This window comes from Scatophagus argus, chromosome 21 (assembly GCF_020382885.2).
Source record: "Scatophagus argus isolate fScaArg1 chromosome 21, fScaArg1.pri, whole genome shotgun sequence".
In the NCBI taxonomy this organism is placed as follows: Eukaryota; Metazoa; Chordata; class Actinopteri; family Scatophagidae; genus Scatophagus; species Scatophagus argus.
The window spans coordinates 7,103,082-7,110,113 of NC_058513.1; the positions used below are offsets into that span (position 1 = coordinate 7,103,082).

The 7,032-nt window shown below is 41.0% G+C and overlaps 1 pseudogene; it reads right to left on the reverse strand.

The window, feature by feature from the left end:
- Positions 1-3,441: 3,441 nt before the first annotated feature.
- Positions 3,442-7,032, reverse strand: LOC124053091 (annotated as a pseudogene).

Genomic DNA, 7,032 nt, shown 5'->3' on the forward strand with positions numbered 1-7,032 from the left:
TTTCACTTCTGTTTGCACAAACTCAAGCTTTCACTTCTGGCTCAGGGAACAGAAATTACCAGCAAAAAGAAATTCCCTGCTGCCAAAATCACAACGAACAGATATAAATTTTGTAATCCTTTTCAGGCAAACAGTCTTGGGTGACATGTGGTCATAGCAGAAACACAACAACTTGTGCAGACAAGATCTCTGCTCTGCCTATCTGTGGGCCACTCAGGGAAGCTTCTGGTAGAGGGCTATTTTTGAACAGCTGCATATGTCAACAGATGGCAAGGTATGTGTGTGCGTGTGTGTGTGTGTAGTGTGTGTGCACGCGTGTGTGCGTGGAGGGGGGTGGCCAACATGCACATGCCTATAGTCACTCACATGCTCCAGACATACATATATATGTATGTATATATATGTAGTGTATAATAGCTGCGTAATTATCATAATACCATATCTCAGTGAGATATGTTAAACAGCAGGCATTTCATAGCTGCATTCTAAATATAGCAGTGCCATGCAAATACAGTCTGGATTTCATTCTTATGTAAAACATCAATTAAAGTAATATATGAGATAAGAAGAAGGTCTGTGAAGATTATAATGTGATAATAGAATTATAAAAGAAGAATATGAAGGGGAATTATATTTAAAGCTCTTAGCAGTTACTATTTATAATCATCATATATTAGAATAAAGGCTCTTGCGCCATCATTTCTGTCCAAAGGTATCAGGTATTTTCATCAGATCATGTTAATATACAGTAAAGTATAGGAGCTCATTCACATTAGTAACATAAGTGTCACTGCCTCACTTGGTCTGGTGTGACCAATAAATCTTTCGATGGCTAATGCGAGATAACATAAGTCACATGCTAGTATACTTTTATTACACTTTTTCTACTGGTCTTTGTGTTTCAGTATTGACCATCAAACAGTATATATGCATATATAGTATGCAGTCAAAGGAAATTCTGTAAACCTGTAAAACTCTGACCGTTTGTCTAGTGAAGGAAAAGCCTGGAAAGAAGGAAGATGGAAATAAATAAAGGCGAGGTTGTTACATTCCATCACTGACTAATTACTGGAATTTTACAGTCTATGTAAATGTAGTCATTGTTAAGTTGTGGTTGTACTTCAGATAAGAGCTGACACGAGTTCTTTCAAAGTTTCCACTACTGATAGTTCAGTTCTGTCATAAACTCACCGCAGACACATCTCACCTCACGCTTCCTCCCTGCTGAGATTTAAGCAGCAGCTGAAGGTGTTTTACTCTCATATCCACAGCAGTTATAATGACGACTGAAGCTGCTTCTGTTCCTCTGCTAACGTACTGCCAAGCTACGCACAAGCGTCAGTAGTACTTTCATCATGGAGTGACATGAATATAAGACTATGCTAAGTATGAGCTCGTCACGGTGGGCACGGCGCAGTGGTTAGCACTGTCGCCTCATAGCAACAGGATTCCGCGTTCGAATCCCCGGCAGGTTTGCTATGTTGGGTTTGGGGTTTGCATTGTTCTCCCCAGTGCCTGAGTGGGTTTCCTCCGGATAATCCGGGGCTTTCTCCCACAATACCGATAACATGCACAGAAGATGGAAAACATGAAAAAAGTAGTAGAGTGTTGTCTGTCGTGTGTGTGTGTGTGTGTGTGTGGGGGTGTGTGTGTGTGTGTGTGAATGTTTTGTGTGAGAGAGAGGGAGAGAGATACGACGCTGAGACTCCGCGGTCCTTGCGCTCACCAGTGGAGAGGTAACTACTGTGTGTATTTCTGTTTTATAATATGACCTTATTGTGTTGGGCTTGGGCTACATATTTTGTAGTCGTTTAATTGTGACGGCAGAAATTTGTTATTATATTTAAAAGGGAAGCTCTTAGCAGTTACTATTTATAATCATCATATATGAGGATAAAGGCTCCTGCACGCTGTGATTTACAGTAGCGCCATCATTTCTGTCCAAAGGTATCAGATATTTTCATCAGATCATATTAATATACAGTAAAGTATAGGAGCTCATTCACATTAGTAACATAAGTGTCACTGCCTCACTTGGTCTGGTGTGACCAATAAATCTTTCGATGGCTAATGCGAGATAACATAAGTCACATGCTAGTATACTTTTATTACACTTTTTCTACTGGTCTTTGTGTTTCAGTATTGACCATCAAACAGTATATATGCATATATAGTATGCATAAAAACATCAAAAAGTCTCTTTTTATCAAGATATAAGGTACACCTGTCAATAAGCAGCTGCAGCTCTAGTGGTCATTGGGCTAATTGAGTAGTGTTAAAACTTCATTTAACACAATCTGCATAGTCTGAAATTTCTGCATATTTCGGCCCGTCTTAATTAACACGGGTGGACAGCATTAAGTTCCTGGGCATCCACATCTCCTCTGACCTCTCCTGGTCAGTGAACACCTCACACCTGGTGAAAAAGGCCCAACAGCGGCTTTTCTTTCTCAGGAAGTTGAAACGGACTGGACTGTCTACTCAGCTGCTCGTGAACTTTTACAGAGCCACAATAGAAAGCATCCTGTGTCTCAGTGTGACTGTGTGGTATGGCAGTTGCACAGCGCAGGACAGGAAAGATTTAGCCCGGGTAGTGAGGACAGCACAGGGGATTGTGGGCTGCAGTCTACCAGATCTGGACTCAGTTTACACTGCCCGAGTCCAGAAGAAGGCAAGACGCATTGCCACAGACCCCACCCACCCGGGCAACAAACTGTTTGTACCGCTTCCATCAGGAAAGCGGTACAGGAACATTAAAACCAGCACCAACAGACTCAGGGACAGCTTCTTCCCCAGAGCTGTTAAAGCAATAACCCCCCTACAGTGAAACACTCACGTCCCACCCCCATACAGGACTTCACACATACACCCTCCCCCGTCTATCTGCATACACACACACAGCATACACATAGTCTGGCACTAAGTGCACTTTGTTTTTATCTACCTCATTTTGTATTATCTACCTCATTTTGTATTTTGTATTTTATATTTTTATATATATATATTTTTTTTTTCTTAAGTGTGCAATTTTAATTTTCTCCTATTTATAAGTGTGTTTTTAAGCTGAGAATCTGCACACAATTTCGTTATGCTTGCATAATGACAATAAAGACTCTTGAATCTACAGCTGGGCCATGGAGAGAGTCTGAGCTCCTGTTGGCTACTGAAACAACTAACATTCTTAATTAATGTAAGACAACAAACAAATACAGTGCATGTTCATATGAAGTAGGACTCTGCACGTGCAGCAGTGAAAACAGGCAGGCAGGGCGGACTGAGCACTTAAATTGCTTAACTGTGGAGCTCAGACTTCTGTAGAGGAACAGATGTGATCTGGAGGGATGAGACCGCCATCTAGAGGTCAAACTAAGGAGCATCAACTACTCTAAGGAAACTTCATCACTGTCATGACCAATGGTGGAAAACAAAGTTAGGTCCTCATACTAGTCAAAATAACTTTATCACACTGTACAAACACTTGGTTAACAGTTTCTTGCTATCACATTATTGTGACTTCAGTGCACAGAACATACGGCTACATGTACCTTCTGGAATATTATGTATTAAGAATTACATTGATATGTATGTTGAATAAGGTATTCTAGGACTGTAATATTTTCGTAAAGGAGTATTTGCAGAGGTGTGGTAATGTCACTGTGTCACAGGCAGGTCAAAGATTCTTCAGTGGACAGGGCGTCCCTCTCAGGCTTTTTTCCTGTCCACGTCACCCACTGAGCCGACCTGTTCACGGGTCCCGGGCTGAGCCGCAGATACAGCAGCAGGACTGAGGAGTCATATCTCACTCATTACTGTTTGTCCTTCCCTACAACAGAAAGAAAAAACAAACAAACTTAAAGTCACCCTGCAAGGATGTCAAGTCAGAACTAGAAATACTGCCTTAAGGTTGTAAACCTCCGCCAACCTCAAGTTGCAATTTACATCCATGTCTGCTGTCTGTCTTCAAATTAGTCACACTTATGTACTTCAAATCCTGAATCATGAATGCTTCACATACATCTTTACATACTTCTGGATCAAAATACACTATATCGTCAAAAATATTGGGACATGCTTCTTTATTACTGAATTCAAGTGTATTATGCACAAATGTCCAAAATCTTGTGGAAAGCCTTCCCAGACTTCCCAGAAGAGTGAAAACTGTTATAGCTGCAAAGCTGTCTATGTATTTATAATGTTATTAAAGTCCCTGTTGGTGTCTCAGTACTCCATATAGCATACTGCCCAATCAAAACTGTCCTCAGTAATCACCTCCCCATGCTTCACTCACATCTGTGGTAATCTTACCTTTAGCGGGGACAAACTTAAGTGAGTGGCTGAAAATTCAAAACCGTGAGACTCCTTCTTCTGGGCCGTCGTTTACAAACTCATGGCCCAACCCATTGCCACACTTGCCACAAAGAACCTGTACACATGAGACACAATCACATCAGCTTCCTGTGTCACATCCTGAGAGGACAGATGTTTGAACTGTGCGAAAGATGCAGCAGCAGTAAAACAAATGAGGCTCTGGACCTTGTAGGCAGTGAGAGTCTCCATCATCTTGGTGACACTGTCTTCTCTGATGGTGTCAGTGAAAGCAGGCCAAGGGGATGAGTTGGGGAACTTGGACCGACTGGAGAAGAGTGGATGGTTACACTGGGAGCACACATAAATACCTGCAGGGGGACAGCTACTTTTAAAAATATTGCTTTACTTCGTACCTAGGCTAGCACAAGCATTTTTCAATATGAAACAAAACTGTTATTATTATTTCCTGCTCCCGTGTGAAGTGATCCTGGAGGTTTAAGCAGGAGCTCCGCCCACTGCTGTTATCGGTCTCAACACTAGATGTCAGTGTTTGCCAACAGGACAACTTATATTGGACCAAAGTTCAGGCAAATATTCAGCGGAAAGCTGACCCTAAAACAGATTTATATTGTGTTATGCCTAGGATTTTGGATTTTAAAATTAATATATACTGTTTGGGACATAACTTCATTCACGTTAATTTCACAAAAACCCAAAGTGAGATGAGAGTTGATGTGAAAATTCAAATATCTCTAAAAAACTCTAAAAAAGTACCTGTGTGACCCCAACAGATCCTGGACTGCTGCATGCAAACACCTAAAACCACAGAGATGCTGTAGTCTGATGTGATGCCAGCTTGTATCTAGTGATACAATCTGATTTACTTGTTACGTGATACAGAAGACATACAATAGACACGGTTCACTGCAGCTCATAAAAATGAAACAGTAGTGTTTGATTTTAGTCTCAGCTTCAAAGTAGTATGCAAAACAAGATAGGTATACTCTTATATAGTATGCATAAAAACATAAAAAAGTCTCTTTTTATCAAGATATAAGGTACACCTGTCAATAAGCAGCTGCAGCTCTAGTGGTCATTGGGCTAATTGAGTAGTGTTAAAACTTCATTTAACACAATCTGCATAGTCTGAAATTTCTGCATATTTCGGCCCGTCTTAATTAACACTGTATAATTACTATGTGAGGCTTTCTCAGTGAGGATTTAGAACACTATTGTATATAACATTAACAACACATAAAATGTCAAAATTGCAGATCCGTATACTGTGCAGACATACAAACATATCCCCAACAGGTAATCATCCAAGAGCAACAGATTATAAAATGAGTAAACTGTACACACACTGGACATTAATAATAAGGCCTATCTGTTCATTCAGGCAGTGATGGATGGGAGTTATTATCTCTCACCCCAAATGAAGCCTGCACACAACTCTTCCCCGTTCTTCATAATGTCAGTTCTAGGGCTTCGAGTGTGTTTTATGTAGGCCAACATGGAGGGTAAATTCTTGCATCTTTCTTTCTTTCTTGTGACAGAATATATTTAGATAGCTAATTTGAAAAATATCCTGCATGTCATAATAATATTTTTACTTATTTATCTATCTGGACATTAATGAAGACAGTGTGAAAAAGCGCCAAAGACCAATTAGTAACAATTTGGATTCTTCTGCACTCGATTATAACGTGACTACTTCAGTTTTGCATGTATGCTCACCGGAATGGAAAGTAACGCTGTTAAACCCTCGGGCTCAACTTTAGCTTTTTCACTGTGTTTTGTGCAATTAGACAATATTTACACGGAGTTGTGTGGGTGAGTTTGTGTGTGCATCTGTTGGGGCTGCAGGACTCTTAATCTGGATTATCATGCAGCGCGCGGCCATGCTTTTCATAATCAGTTTGGTGAGCTGTGATTCCCGGCAGCGCATGACACATCTGGATACAGGCAGTCGTTTAAGGGGAGGTGTGTGTGTGTGTGTGTGTGTGTGTGACTGCGTGTGAGAGAGAGAGAGAGAGAGAGAGAGGGAGAGGGAGAGAGGGAGAGAGAGACGACGCTGAGACTCCGCGGTCCTTGCGCTCATCAGTGGAGAGGTAACTAGCAGAAGATTAATACTGAGCGGCGGGTATAGACACATTTCCATGCACAGAACTATTTTGGGGGTAAGTATAGATTCTTCATCTCCATTTATGTTGCGAAATTCTCTTTCTTTAAAGCATAGCCATCGCTGAATACATTTGCAAAAGTAAGAGGGGGAGTCTGCAAGAAGATCACAGGTCTGGTGCGCATAAAAGACATTTTATCTCTCAGGGCGCAGCGACAGCGGTTTGCCACATTTTCTCAGTCACGTTAACTCCTGCTTCATGTCTGCATGCCACACTTGTCTCGTGGATATGATTCGTCCTGCAGCAGAAGGAGTTCAGCTCTGACTGGAGGTGTTGCACTGAATTTCGTGAACTGACATTTTTTATTATTATTTGTTTTGCACACAAGTTGGGCCCCACATGTTGTGGCCTACTGTGTGTATTTCTGTTTTATAATATGACCTTATTGTGTTGGGCTTGGGCTACATATTTTGTAGTCATTTAGTTGTGACGGCAGAAATTTGTTATTTTATTTAAAAGGGAAGCTCTTAGCAGTTACTATTTATAATCATCATATATGAGGATAAAGGCTCCTGCACGCTGTGATTTACAGTAGCGCCAT